Source organism: Benincasa hispida, unplaced genomic scaffold, assembly GCF_009727055.1.
Source record: "Benincasa hispida cultivar B227 unplaced genomic scaffold, ASM972705v1 Contig824, whole genome shotgun sequence".
NCBI lineage: Eukaryota > Viridiplantae > Streptophyta > Magnoliopsida > Cucurbitales > Cucurbitaceae > Benincasa > Benincasa hispida.
The window spans coordinates 10-16,664 of record NW_024065159.1 but is presented as its reverse complement, the minus strand read 5'-3'; the positions used below and the strand labels follow the sequence as shown (position 1 = coordinate 16,664).

At 32.1% G+C, this 16,655-nt stretch overlaps 1 non-coding gene across 1 annotated transcript; it reads left to right on the top strand.

Moving 5' to 3' along the window:
* The first annotated feature begins 7,382 nt into the window (after positions 1-7,382).
* On the top strand, positions 7,383-7,455 carry TRNAK-CUU. Its single transcript has one exon. It is a non-coding gene; the product is annotated as a tRNA-Lys (tRNA).
* The last annotated feature ends 9,200 nt before the right edge of the window (positions 7,456-16,655 follow it).

Here is a 16,655-nt window from a genome sequence, read left to right as displayed (position 1 = left end):
TTTTAATATTTTTTAAATTCTAATTTTATTTCCGAATTAAAAAGTTAATGATGCATGTGATAATTGATTATCCACCTTCTATTTAGCTAGCGGAGTTTTTATAGTATTTTGTATCAATATTCATTGCTTCAAAAATTATTTTATTTTCTCCATCACTTAATGTTGAGAAAATAAAAGTTAAGTTACCAATAAGAAATTCTTTTCACGAATATAACATTTAGAATTGAAACTTTGTTTTGTAACATTTTTATGGTAAAAAAATTGTTAAAACTTAATATGATTTCTTACATGTTTGTAGATAGATAGGCTTATAAATAAATATTAAAATTTAATTTTGATGGATATTTATGATGGAAACTAAAGGTGTATTTGGTTTAATTTTTGAAGTATTTAATTTTAAAATAAAGTCTTTTTGAAAAAAGAAAATGAAGTGTTTTAACAACCACGTAAAATAGCTTTTGAAACACTTTCAACACTTTCATAGTTTATTTTAAATGGTTTTTATCCAAAGAGTTTAAAATAAAAAATGATTTTTTTGAAAAACATTTTTTTTCAGGTCAATCCAATAGACCTAAATTATCCCTATAAAATTTACAGTATATGAACTAAAATCTTTAGCTATGGACTAAATGTGTTTTATATATATATAAACCTTTGTGAGTTCAACCTCAACCAAATTAAAATAATATTTAAATATTTGTTAAAGTCATATTGGCATTTGACATGACCTTCTTCTTCAAGATTCGGTCTCTTAATTGTTGTACTAAAATCAAATAAGATTTAAATATAAATTAAATATTTTGAATTATTTCATATGATATATGAAGGAACTCTATGAGGAGAGATCCTTTCAGTGGAAAAGATCGTCAAAATCTATTTTTCATTGAATATAGATGTTTACAGTAAATTAATAAAAGAATATGCATTTACAGTAAATTATGGCATGCATTTAATAAAGAAACTTAGAGTTTCAGAAACCCTTATCTTTCAAGATTATTTTCAGGAGTCCATCGGAACAAATCACGAATGGATCTCCTTCTCCAAAAGGACACCACCAAACAGAGCCTCCTGTATTCTCTTAGAGTTTGAGAATGGTAGGAGGTGTGGATCTACTTAGGATTTTGGAAGAGGGAAGGAGATGGAGAGGAGGAGAGGCGAGGAGAATAACTTTTCTTATCTTTTCGTTTGTTTTTTTTTTTTTTTAGAGAGAACTATTCTCTCAGTATTTCATGGAGGAAGATGAATGAGCATATCCCTCTCTAACTCTCTCTCACGTATTAATAAAATTAAATTAATATAAATTATACATATAAATACAAACTTTATTATATGTATATAAACCATATGTTATATCCCATATAAACAATAATTTGTAGTTACATATTATATCAAATACAATATAACCTATAGATGTATTTTCTTCAACCATACATGAATTTATATAAATCATATTTATAGTAAACTCATTTATATGAATCTCATTCATATAATTGATATTTGGATCATATCCAAATATTTAATTCTCTTATCTTATTTATGATATTTAATTAAATCATATTTATATTAAATTTTATACATGAATATCATTCATAACTAGTATTTGAATCATATTCAATTTCTCTCATATTACCTATATTATTATTGTATTTTGAATCATATTCAAATTTCTCTCATATTACCTTATATTATAATGTATTAAATACATTATATTAATTATATCACATATATAATTAATTTAATTAATTACATCACATATATAATTAATTTAATTAATTAACATCACATTATAATTAATTTTCTCAATATTTGAACACTTCAAATTAATCAAAAAACAATTCTCAATTAAATCTTGAGTTACAGAGGGGCCTTATCGACCTATAGATTGAAGTTTCACGGTACTTGATAATTATTTAAACTCTTTAATTAAATTACACCAACATCCATTAACTGTCGGTCATTCCATTAAAGACAAGTACAAGCTAGGCTAAAATTATCGTTTTGCCCCTGTAGTTACATCTAACTCCTTAAGTACCACTGATCCCTCTAATGACAATAAGTCATAGTCCAACTATGATCCTCTCAAGCCAGGAGAAGGTGTGACCACTATGTTACAGGCCCCGAAAATCAGCCCTTAAAGAAAAATTTATTACTATTTGCCGCTGCATTGGAGAAAGATGAATTATGTTCGTGTAGTCGTGTTCAGTATCTCCAATCATACGAATCCCCAAAATGGTAGGCTTATCGAGTTGGAAATCCGACAACTCTCACCATACAAATTAAAAGACCGCCTTCATAAGCAGGAGTTCACAACTCACTCAAGATTTAGGTTATGTCACCTATGGTCTCATAGTGAAATGTAAGTCTCTATTATTAACAGTGTTATATTAAAGAGACTATTCATTTCGTGGTCTGGTCTTATACAAATCTTTTGTATAGGATACCCCCGCTCACATGTCTCCACATGAATGATCAGAATGAGATCATTTGTAAACTTTCAACACTTGTAAACATACAAAGCGGGTCGTATCCGTGTGTCACCAGGATAGGTACCTAGTCTTATCATCTACTACAGACCGTTTAGGTTATATTTAAAGAAGACCCACTTGTATGTCTCTATATACTTTGTTTTAAATTACAAAATAACCTCGAATCTTAGTTTATTGGATTGAGATATATTCTAATAAACTGTTTATTTTTTATACAACAATATGTTTATAACAAGTTTACAAACTACGAGATTACAAGAGATTTATGACACCAATTCCAACAATATATTATATTTTTAAGCAGTTAGAGAATTATTAATCACCCTCATTATCAGTTGAAAAAAAATAATAATAAAGCATAAAATAATCAATCAACTTTTAATGAACGTACAAAATATTCCAACCAAGCAAAACAAAAATTCCAAAACGAAATAATAATAGTATAATAAGAACAAACCTAATGACAATTGGTGAATCTAGCTGAACAGAGTCTGAGACAAAGAAAGGAAAAGTAGCCTCTACACACATCTTCACAATATCACGTACACTCATATTTATTGCAAAGAAAACCCTAATAGACCATAACACATTAAACAAGTATATATTGAAAACCTTAGAATTTAGACTGAATATTGGTGATGGTGGGCCTCATAAACTTGGAATGATGTGGCCAAAATGTTGGTTGGAATATCAAGGTTAGACCCAAACACTACATTTGCAATAGTGATGACGCCGAGGTTTTAGCTACAAAGTGTAGCTAAAGCCACTGCGTGTACGTACCGATGTTCTATTGAAAGTCATGAAATGCATGTAATATGGTTTTATTAAGTATAATATAATTATTTATTAAAGTCATGAAATGCATGTAATGTGGTTTTCTAATTAACTAGAATCGATTGTTAATTATTAAACGACAAAAACATGATTATAGGGCTAATAATTAGTTTTATAATAGTTATAAATTTAATTTTTTATTAACAGTCAACCTATAATAAAGAGTTGTATGCAAAATTATGATCTTAGAAATTGGAACTAATTTTTAAAGTGTTATAATTAATTTAGATCTTAGATCACATTAATTCTAATAAGATTAGAATTAAGTCCTATTTTTTTAAATTGATTTAAATATGACTAAGTAGGACATACAGGACTTTTTAGGTTATAAAAAGAACTCTATCGGTGAAGTTCTGTCTAGGCTGTGAGTATTTAAGGTAATGGTTTTACGAACACCTCTTACTTGTGAACTAACCAAAACTTAAGTTGAAAGTAACCTTAGTCTTATAAGCATGCAATATCACTAGGTTAATTAAATGGTTTAACTCACTTAGAACTTCAAAGTAAAGACCTTTTTTTTATAAGAGATAATAGCATAGACTTAGATAGATTCATTAGTTGGTTTTATCTAAATGAAATAAAACCCTAAACCCGTAAAACATTTTAGTGGGAGGTAAAAAAAAATGGTATATATGATATATAAATTTATAGCTCTCATGTCCCTATGAGTTCAATGAGATCCATACTCGGCTTCATGTCGCCTGGGCACGGCTTCCCTTTGAAAAGTGTTTGCATGGGTCAATACCAAGGTGAATAGGAAAAGTGTTCATAGTAAGTGGGAGAAGAATGCTTGTCAATGTATCCTACGATTTTCTCCATTAGGTTGCATCGTGAAATTCCTATGATATGTCTGCGTGTCATCCCAGAAAGACCACCCTTTCGAAGGGCCTGATCATAGAATTCATGTAAACTCCAGTAATTGATAGAGTTTCTTAGATTAATCTTCAACAATTGTCTTTCCTTACAGTAGCTTGTTGAAGCATATCTCTGGGATCTGAAACTGGTAGGGTCATACTTACGGGATGAATTAAGTTAGTTAATGAATCATCGGCCAAAAAATGGTAGCTAAGAACTATAGGAATAAGAGTTATTTTAGTATTGGTAATTAGCTGAGATCGTTTTAATTCAGGGGAAAATAGTTGATACCCTTGGGTGGCTGTTGCTCTAAACCTCTGAAGTATCGTCATGAGAATAAAATCAATAGTTTAATTAGGGTTCTTTGATTGTTTGTTTTTGCTGAATTAATTTGGTGCTTGTATTTTGTGTAATGGGTTGAGGAAAATATAACTAATACAGTCAATTTTATGTTATTCTTTTCAGCATGTCTTCCACAATTATATCCTTGCTAAAGAATGAAAAATTAGTCGATGAAAACTATGCGACGTGCAGATCTAACTTGAATATGATTCTAGTTATAGATGATCTTCAATTCGTCTTAACGGAAGAGTGTCCTCCAATCCTTACTCGAATGCATCCCAAGCAATCAGGGATACTCATGACCGCTGGACAAAGACCAATGACAAGGTCTGAGTCTACATCTTGGCAAGTCTATCTGACATTCTTACCAAGAAGAACGTGGCCATGATCACTACACGTCAGATAATGGAGTCCCTTGAGAAGATGTTTGGGCATCTGTCTATTCAGATCTGGTACAAGTCCCTCAAGTACGTTTATAATGTATGAATGAAGGAAGATCAATCAGTGAGAGAACATGTTCTTGACCTGATGGTTCATTTCAATGTCATTGAGATGAACGATGCAATCATTGACGAGCAAAGTCAGGTGTCCTTTATTATGGAATCTCTTCCGAAGAGTTTCCTCCAATTCCACAGCAATGCAATTATGAATAAAATAGAGTACACCATAACTATCCTCCTAAATGAGTTACAGACTTATCAGCCTATTATGAAAAGTAAGGGATCGATAGAAGAAGAGGCAAATGTTACCCATTCCAAAAGTTTCAGAAGGGTTCATCCTCTAGAACTAAGTTTGTTCCCTCATCATCTGGTTAAGAACTAGAAGAAGAAAAGAGGAAAGGAGAAGGCTCCCACTGTTACGAAAGGCAAAGGCAAGGCTAAGGTGGCCGACTAGGGTAGATGCTTCCACTATAATGTGGATGGTCACTGAAAACACAATTGCCTCAAGTACCTCGCTGAGAAGAAGAAAGAAAAATAAGGTAAATATGATTTACTAGTAGGAGAAATTTGTTTAGTCTACAATAATCATAATGTCTGCATACTTGATTCGAGAGTCGCTAATCATGTTTGTTCTTCTTTATAGGGAATTAGTTCCTTCCGGCAACTCAAGGAGGGTGGAAGTGATATCGTTAGTTTGGAAGTGAGTTTAGCTCAATGATATTAGTATGTACTCCCTCCTCATAATTCAAAAATATAATTCCCATCTCCGTAATTATTGTATTAAAAAAAATATATATATATTTTTGAGTGATTTTGAAAATATCAAAGTCATTTTAACAATTACAAACTTCAAGTCTAAGAACTTTTCTTATCTTTTCGTTTGTTTTTTTTTTAGAGAGAACTATTCTCTCAGTATTTCATGGAGGAAGATGAATGAGCATCATCCCCCTCTCTAACCTCTCTCATCACGTATTAATAAAATTAAATTAATAATAATTATACATATAATAACAACTTTATTATATGTATATAAACCATATGTTATATCCCATATAACACATAATTTGTAGTTACATATTATATCAAATACAATATAACCTATAGATGTATTTTCTTCAACCATACATGACATTTATATAAATCATATTTATAGTAAACTCATTTATATGAATCTCATTCATATAATTGATATTTGGATCATATCCAAATATTTAATTCCTCTTATCTTATTTATGATATTTAATATAAATCATATTTATATTAAATTTAATTACATGAATCTCATTCATATAACTAGTATTTGAATCATATTCAAATTTCTCTCATATTACCTTATATTATAATGTATCAAATACATTATATTAATTATATCATATATAATTAATTTTCTCAACTAATTTGAACACTTCAAATTAATCCAAAAATAGTTCTCAATTAAATCTTGAGCTACAGAGGGGGTCTTATGGACCTATAGATTGAAGCTTCACGGTACTTGATAATTAATTAAACTCTTTAATTAAATTACCTAACATCCATTAACTGTCGGTCATTCTATTAAAGATCGATAGCTGCACTCTTTGCACTACAGATAAATTTTTGTGTCCATTGGATATAACCAATCAACAGTGTGATGACCCTACATAAACTGCTCATAAGTACAGCTGAGCCAAAATTATCGTTTTGCCCCTGTAGTTACATCTAACTCCTTAAGTACCATTGATCTCTCTAATGAAGAATAAGTCATAGTCCAACTATGATCCCTCTCAAGCCAGGAGAAGGTGTGACCACTATGTTCAGGCCCCGGAATCAGCCCTTAAAGGAAAAATTTATCTATTTGCCGCTGCATTGGAGAAAGAATGAATTATGTCTCGTGTAGTCGTGTTCCTAGCTCTCCAATCATACGAATCCCCAAAATGGTAGGCTTATCGAGTTGGAAATCCGACAACTCTCACCCATACAAATTAAAAGACCGCCTTCATAAGCAGGAGTTCACAACTCACTCAAGATTTAGGTTATGTCACCTATGGTCATCCTAGTGAAATGTAAGTCTCTATTATTAACAGTGTTATATAAAGAGACTAATCATTTCGTGGTCTGGTCTTATACAAACTCTTTGTATAGGATACCCCCGCTCACATGTCTCCACATGAATGATCAGAATGAGATCATTTGTAACACTTTACAACACTTGTAACACCTACAAAGCAGGTCCTGTCTCTTATACACATCTAGATGTGTATAAGAGACAGTATATATACACACATAAGATTGATAGCACACATCCATAGTAATAAACTAGTTATTTTAAGGGCTATACTAAACCTCAAATTAGGCCTAAATACTTGACATTTCAAAGTGAGTTTCTGAAACTATCCATTCTATTACATTTTATTAAATTAAAAGAATTTGATTTTCAAAATAGGGTGCCCGTCTAGCTCAGTTGGTAGAGCGCAAGGCTCTTAACCTTGTGGTCGTGGGTTCGAACCCCACGGTGGGCGTTTTAATATTTTTTTAAATTCTAATTTTATTTCCGAATTAAAAAGTTAATGATGCATGTGATAATTGATTATCCACCTTCTATTTAGCTAGCGGATGTTTTTATAGTATTTTTGTATCAATATTCATTGCTTCAAAAATTATTTTAATTTTCTCCATCACTTAATGTTGAGAAAATAAAAGTTAAGTTACCAATAAGAAATTCTTTCAGGAAGATAACAAATTTAGAATTGAAACTTTGTTTTGTAACATTTTTATGGTAAAAAAAATTGTTAAAACTTAATATGATTTCTTACATGTTTGTAGATAGATAGGCTTATAAATAAATATTAAAATTTAATTTTGATGGAATTTTTATGATGGACTAAAGGTGTGCTTGGTTTAATTTTTGAAGTATTTAATTTTAAAAATAAGTCATTTTGAAAAAAAGAAATGAAGTGTTTTACAACCACGTAAAATAGCTTTTGAAACACTTTCAACACTTTCATAGTTTATTTTAAATGGTTTTTATCCAAAGAGTTTAAATAAAAAATGATTTTTTTGAAAAACATTTTTTTTCACCGGTCAATCCAAATAGACCCTAAATTATCCCTATAAAATTTACAGTATATGAACTAAAATCTTTAGCTATGGACTAAAATGTGTTTTATATATATATAAACCTTTCGTGAGTTCAACCTCAACCAAATTAAAATAATATTTAAATATTTGTTAAAGTCATATTGGCATTTGACATGACCTTCTTCTTCAAGATTCGGTCTCTAATTGTTGTACTAAAATCAAATAAGATTTAAATATAAATTAAATATTTTGAATTATTTCATATGATATATGAAGGAACTCTATGAGGAGAGATCCTTTCAGTGGAAGCAAGATCGTCCCAAATCTATTTTTCATTGAATATAAGTTTTACAGTAAATTAATAACAAGATATGCATTTACAGTAAATTATAGCATGCATTAATAAAGGAAAACTTAGAGTTTCAGAAACCCTTATCTTTCAAGATTATTCTTCAAGAGTCCATCGAACAAATCACGAATGGATCTCCTTCTCCAAAAGGAGCACCACCAAACAGAGCCTCCTGTATTCTCCTTAGAGTTTGAGAATGGTAGGAGGTGTGGACTCTACCTTAGGATTTTGGAAGAGGGAAGGAGATGGAGAGGAGGAGAGGCAGGAGAATAACTTTTCTTATCTTTTCGTTTGTTTTTTTTTTTTTTTAGAGAGAACTATTCTCTCAGTATTTCATGGAGGAAGATGAATGAGCATCATCCCCCTCTCTAACCTCTCTCATCACGTATTAATAAAATTAAATTAATAATAATTATACATATAATAACAACTTTATTATATGTATATAAACCATATGTTATATCCCATATAACACATAATTTGTAGTTACATATTATATCAAATACAATATAACCTATAGATGTATTTTCTTCAACCATACATGACATTTATATAAATCATATTTATAGTAAACTCATTTATATGAATCTCATTCATATAATTGATATTTGGATCATATCCAAATATTTAATTCCTCTTATCTTATTTATGATATTTAATATAAATCATATTTATATTAAATTTAATTACATGAATCTCATTCATATAACTAGTATTTGAATCATATTCAAATTTCTCTCATATTACCTTATATTATAATGTATCAAATACATTATATTAATTATATCATATATAATTAATTTTCTCAACTAATTTGAACACTTCAAATTAATCCAAAAATAGTTCTCAATTAAATCTTGAGCTACAGAGGGGGTCTTATGGACCTATAGATTGAAGCTTCACGGTACTTGATAATTAATTAAACTCTTTAATTAAATTACCTAACATCCATTAACTGTCGGTCATTCTATTAAAGATCGATAGCTGCACTCTTTGCACTACAGATAAATTTTTGTGTCCATTGGATATAACCAATCAACAGTGTGATGACCCTACATAAACTGCTCATAAGTACAGCTGAGCCAAAATTATCGTTTTGCCCCTGTAGTTACATCTAACTCCTTAAGTACCATTGATCTCTCTAATGAAGAATAAGTCATAGTCCAACTATGATCCCTCTCAAGCCAGGAGAAGGTGTGACCACTATGTTCAGGCCCCGGAATCAGCCCTTAAAGGAAAAATTTATCTACTTGCCGCTGCATTGGAGAAAGAATGAATTATGTCTCGTGTAGTCGTGTTCCTAGCTCTCCAATCATACGAATCCCCAAAATGGTAGGCTTATTGAGTTGGAAATCCGACGACTCTCACTCATACAAATCAAAAGACCGCCTTCATAAGCAGGAGTTCACAACTCACTCAAGATTTAGGTTATGTCACCTATGGTCATCCTAGTGAAATGTAAGTCTCTATTATTAACAGTGTTATATAAAGAGACTAATCATTTCGTGGTCTGGTCTTATACAAACTCTTTGTATAGGATACCCCCGCTCACATGTCTCCACATGAATGATCAGAATGAGATCATTTGTAACACTTTACAACACTTGTAACACCTACAAAGCAGGTCGTATCCGTAGTGTCACCAGGATAGGTACCTAGTCTTATCCATCTACTACAGACCGTTTAGGTTATTATTTAAAGAAGACCCACTTGTATGTCTCTATATACTTGTTTAAATTACATAAAATAACCTCGAATCTTAGTTTATTGGATTGAGTATATACTGATAAAATAACTGTTATTTTATTAACAACAATATGTTTATACAAAGTTTACAAACTACGAGATTACAAGAGATTTATGACACCAATTCCAACAATATAGCCTTACTAATATTATTTTTAAGGCAGTTAGAATTATTAATCACCCTCATTGATCAGCTGAAAAAAATAATAATAAAGCATAAAATAATCAATCAACTTTTAATGAACGTACAAAATATTCCAACCAAGCAAAACAACAATTCCAAAACGAAATAATAATAGTATAATAAAGAACAACCTAATGACAATTGGTGAATCTAACTGACAAGAGTCTGAGACAAGAAATGAAAAGTAGCCTCTACACCACTTTTCACATATCACGTACACTCATATTTTATTGCAAAGAAAACCCTAATAGACCATAACACATTAAACAAGTCTATATATGAAAACCTTAGAATTTAGACTGAATATTGGTGATGGTGGCCTCATAAACTTGGAATGCTGTGGCCAAAATGTTGGTTGGACTATCAGGGTTAGACCCAAACACTGCATTTGCAATAGTGATGACGCCGAGGTTTTAGCTACAAAGTGTAGCTAAAGCCACTGCGTGTACGTACCCAATGTTCTATTGAAAGTGAATGAGTCAAGGGGAAAACACAAATACATCTCCTTTGTAAAGCACGTTAGTGAAAAACCAATTCTTGATGTTGGTGGTGACGAAGCCGACTAGAAGAGTGCCTTTGAGAACTGTTAAGATCTTAGTGGTGCACGGGTGCATGTGGAGAGGGTTGATGCCACATGGAGCATAGTCCACACGAGCTATTGAAAAAAACAATATTTTTACAAAAATACCATTTTCATAATAAAATTTAGAAAACTACAATATTAAGAAAATATCCAAAATATTTCCTAAAATACGTTATTCTTAAAGAAAAGGAAAATAAGTATAGTTTTGTTATCTTTATTCAAGTGCATCTTATTGAGGTTGATGCACTAAAACTTGTGAGTCTTATACTTTGTAATTGTAATATACAAACATTTTATTTATTTAATAAAACATGAGATATTTTATTCGATATTTAGTAGCATAAACCCATAAATCAATAAACTAACATTCAAGGTTATCATTTGTAGCTTAAACATGTATGTAGAGATATACATGTGGATCATGTTTAAGTGATAACCAAAATGGTTTACAATAGATGGATAAGGCTGGGTACCTTATCCTTGTGACATTACAAATATGGCCCCTTTATAGATGTTACAATTGTTGTAAAGTGCTGCACATGATCTGATTCTAATCATTCATATTCTATACAAAGGAGCTTGTATAAGATCGGACCATGAAATGACTAGTCTGATTATATAACATCATTCATATGAGACTCATATTTCACCAGAATGACCATAGGTAATGTGACCTGAATTCTGAGTGAGTTGTGAACTCCTGCCTATGAAGGCAGATCTTTGATTTGTATAGGTGAGAGTGGCTAGATCACCGACTCAATAAGCCTACCAGTTAGGGGGTTCATCTGATTGGGGAGCTGAGAATATAGCTACACAAGATGAAATTCACTTCTTCTCTAACATTGGGATAAAATGATAATTTTGGCCCACTTGTACTTACGAGCAATTTGTGAAGGGTTATCGCACTGTTGATTGATTGTATCCAATGGACACTGAAATATATCTGTAGTGCGAAGAGTGCAGTTGGCGGTCTTTGGTGGAGTCACCGACAGTTAATGGATGTTGGGTAATTTAATTAAAGAGTTTAAGTAATTATCTAAGTACTATTAGAGCTTCAATCTCTAGGTCCATAAGGTCCCTTCTATAGCTCAAGAGGGATTATTGAGAATTAATTTTGGATTAATTTGAATTGTTCAAATTAATTGAGAGAATTAATTATATGTGATATAGTTAATAAAATAGATTTGATACATTACAATATAAAGTTTATTTGAAAGGAAATAAATATTTTAATATGATTCAAATTTTAATTATATGGATTGGATTCATATGATTAAATTTAGTATAAATGTGATTTATATTAAATACCACAAATTAATGAGAGAATTAAAACTATAAGTTATATTGTATTTGATATAATATAAAACTATATGTTATGTGTTATAGATATATATACAGCTATATATATAAATAATATTTATTTAGATAAAAATTAATTTAATTTAGTTTAATTTTAAAGGGGAGGAAAATATATCCTTCACCTCCCCCATTTTCTCTCTTGATCCCACGTAGAGAGTAGGGTGTGGGAGAGAGAGTGATTAATGCATAATTTTTCTTTTGGTTGGTTTCATCATCTTCTCCACAGAGATGAAACAATCGTAGACTTGGGCTTTTGTAATTTTTCTCTAAAAATCTCTTCCTCTCTCAAACTGTCTCCCTCTTCCCAAAATACACAAAGCCCACGCACGCCTCCTGTATTCCTCATCCCCTATAGAGAATATAGAGGAAATTCCTGTGGTGCTATCCTCACTTATCCATTCGGACAAGAGGATTCGTGAAGAAAATTTTTAGTCTTCAAGGGTATGATTTCTTCTCTCTTTTCCTCTTTAAATGCATGCTTTAAATTTTTTACTTAATGCATAATTTTCTTTTTGAATTATGTAAATTCGTTGTTAGATGAAAAATTAAAAATTGGGTTGATCCCTACTTCCGCTACGGAAGTTCACAGTTCCTTCACATCTCTTATTTAACTGAAAGTTTGACTATATATATTTTTTTCATTAATTTGAAATTGAATTCAGCTTCAAAAGTGGCTTGAAAAAGATTGCGTATTGCACCGTAATGTATGATCGGAAGTGATTTTGATATTGTTAAAAGTCACTTCTATCATGTTCAAATTACTTCAAAATGTTGGGTTATGCCCTAAAACTCATAGATAAAAAATGTAAATAATTGACTGTCATCAATAAAAAGTTATCGATGTTATTTCAATAAGTGTAATTGATTGTATTGTATTCGTTTTTTCTTAATGACCCTAAATCCAATAAACTAACATCCTAGGTTGTCATATGAGTCTTGAAATGTATGTGGAGACATATAGAGATCAATGTTTAAGATACAACCTAAAGGTTCTATAGTATAGCTATAAGGTTTGGTATTTTATCTTAGTGACACTATGGATACGACCTACTTTGTATTTTATAAAAACACAATGATCCAACACGTTCGTATAGGTGACATATAAGTGGGGCTTTCTTTGCAATGGGTTTGTATAAGACTGAATCGTGAAATAGTAACCACTAGATATAACTCCGTTGACTAGTTAGGTTTATATTCCAATGGGATGACCTAGGACTTAGTCTTAATCCTGAGTGTATTATGAACATCTATTCACGAGGGATTGTCCTTTGATTTTTATAGGTGAAAGTGGCTAATTCGCCGATTCAATATGTCTACCATTTTGGGGACAATATTGAGTGGGGTGTTGGGAACATAATAATACAAGATGGATTTCACTTCTTCTAGGACTCACTACACAAAAACACCCCTTTCCCGACACTTGAAATTGTCGGGAAATGGTCAAAAATGCGTTGGTAGAACTATTCCTAATGACAAACTAGTCGTCGGAAATTTGGTTGGGATATCCCCGTAAGGAGAGCATCTCCCGACGCGGAAACATATATCATCGGGAGTTATTGGAACTCCCGACGCTAGGCATCATCGGGAGATAATCATTTAAAAAAATAATAAAAAATTACAAGTTTTGTCAAATCGATTTGGGCATTCTGTCAAAAATTTTCAAACCCATTTTAGACAAATCCAACCAAATCCATCAAAATGTACACTAAAATATGAGTAAAATTACAAGGTTGTTCGACAAAATGCCAGAAAAAAATTGTTGAAATCTAAATTCTAATGCCTAATTTACATTAGCTTGGAAGTCAAAATACAAGTACGACTACTACAAAGTGTTCAACAAAATGTTGCAATAGCAAATAAGCGATATAAAAGTTTAAAATCGTGATCTACAGAAAATAAGTAAATTTAAAAGTACGAAACCTCGTTTTTAAACACAAGAACAGAGAAAATCTTAATTGTTTGACGAAATGCCACAAAGGTAAAATAATCCGAGATTACAGAGTTGGAAACCCGAATTTCGGGTGAAAAAGTAGTACTAGAAAAGAAGTTTTACCCTGCTTTGTTAAGGTTTGGGCCCTAAAGTCTCGTGTCTTGTATTTTGTAAACAATTTTGTAAGAACACTTGTGATGTATAATATATATGATATTTACTTCACTTCTTGACCTTGCCCATTTAGACGTTTTTTATTTTACCACAAACCAATAAACTTAATATCCCTGGTTGTCTTTATGTAACTTAAGCATGTATGTAATGACATACAAAGTGGATCATGTCTTAAGTGACAACAAAAATAGTCTATAGTATATGGATATAGGAGGAAAACCTTATCCTGGTAACACTATGGACGCGACCCGCTTTGTGGAATTGTTACAAATGTTGTGAGTTATCACAGATGGTCTGATCTTGATCATTCGTGTAATGGACATGCGAGCGGAGGCGTCCTATACAAAGAGTTTGTATAAGACCTAATTTCGAAGTGTTAATGTCTTGTCATATAACTCCGTTCATGACTGAGACTTCACTTCACTAGGATGACCATAGGTAACAGGACCTCAATCCTGAGTGAGTTAAGAACTCCTGCTATTGAGGGCGGTTCTTTGATTTGCATGGATGCAAGTGGCCAAAGCACTGACTCAAACCTACCATTTTGGGGATTCGTCTGATTTGGGAGCTGGGAACTCAGCTTCACAAGATGGAGTTCACTTCTTCCCCAAAGTAGGGGTAAGTAGATAAATTGTTCTCTTAAGGGCAGATCCCGAGACTTAAACGATGTGGCGCCACCTTCTCATGGTTCGAGAGGTGTTCACACATAGTAGGACTATGTTGTATTGTTCATTAGAGGGATCAGTGGTACTTAAGGAGGAAGATGTAATTACAGGGGCAAAACGGTAAATTGGCCTGTTGTAATTATGAGCACCTATGAAGGGTCATCGTATTGATTGGTTATATCCAATGGACATAGAAATATATCTATGGCAATAAGAGCTCAACTGTCGGTCTTTAGTGGAATGCCATGTAGTTAACAGATGGTGGATATCATGACTAAAGAATTTAGTCAGCTATTCATGTACCGTTGGAGATTCGAGCTTTAAAGGTCCCTTGGTAGCTTGGATACAAGTTGAGAGTCAAGTTTTGGGTCAGTTTGAAATGTTCAAATTGACAAGACGGAGATCGATTATATATGATATAATTAAACTAGTTAATTATATATGATATAATTAATTTTGTGTATGAGATACATTAATTTGGAGGAAATTGGATATAAATATGATTTATATCAAGTGGAGGAAAAATACTATAATTAATATATGATATTAATTTATGTGTTATGAATATGATGAGATCACATTCATTAGACGGTTAAAAGGGAAATGAGATGGCGTCTCGTATGTTTTAATAACGGATGACTGTGTTGAAAGATCACTTTGAGATACATAAATAGTTCACAGTGTGTTAAGCATGAGATGCGCGGACATTGTGTTAAAGAGTGTGTCTTCGCTTAGAAAATTTGTGGCTATATGATAGTGCCTGCACGATCGCTTACGTATACGATATGGCTAAGCGATCGCTTACCGATTACACCTTTGCGTGCTATTTACTAAATGATTGTTTACCTTTTCCTAAGCGATCGTTTAGCTTCCAATATCTACTAAACAATGTATAGACGATCACTTAGTTTTTCCTACACAATCATTTAGATGATCGCTTACCCTTTTCCTACATGATCGTTTAGATGATTGCTTACCCTTTTTCTACACGATCGTTTAGACAATCGCTTACTTTTTCCTACACGACCGTATACTTCACCTAAATGGTCAAGCATCTTGTCTATGTGATAGACAAGCTCATCTCCCACTTGCTTGATCATTGTGTATCGTCTCTATTCCTCCTCCCCTCTACTAAATCCGAACAAAGCCCACACTTTGGATTCTCACTCCAAGAATACTGAGGGCTTTGAGTGGTGGTGTCATCTCCATTTCCATCTGTTCGAGTGGTGATTGTTCGAGGTAGATGATAATGGGCAGAAATGCACGTTATCATAGTGCTAAGTTCTTAAACAATGTTGGATTGCATTGATGTACTGTGTTAAATTGCGTCCATTAAGCATAAATTCTATAATATTACGGTCGCATGCGTTCAGCGCATTAGAACTATTAATTTCTGTATTCTTGTGTAGAATATGTGTTAACGCAATGCAAGATTGCGATCATAGGAAATCATCGGTCGAGCGCAACTTCACTGCAAGGCTTTGCGTTGATCGTGCTCGCAAACATTCGCCTGAGAAGGATCGCCGCAACTTGGTCAGTGCAACATGGTGGGCGCATCTGGGTGAGATGCCAATTAAGAGCGATGGGACAGAAAGCTGATGACAGTCGAATCCAAATTAAGTTGACAGCCGATAACGGTCATAAAGTATAT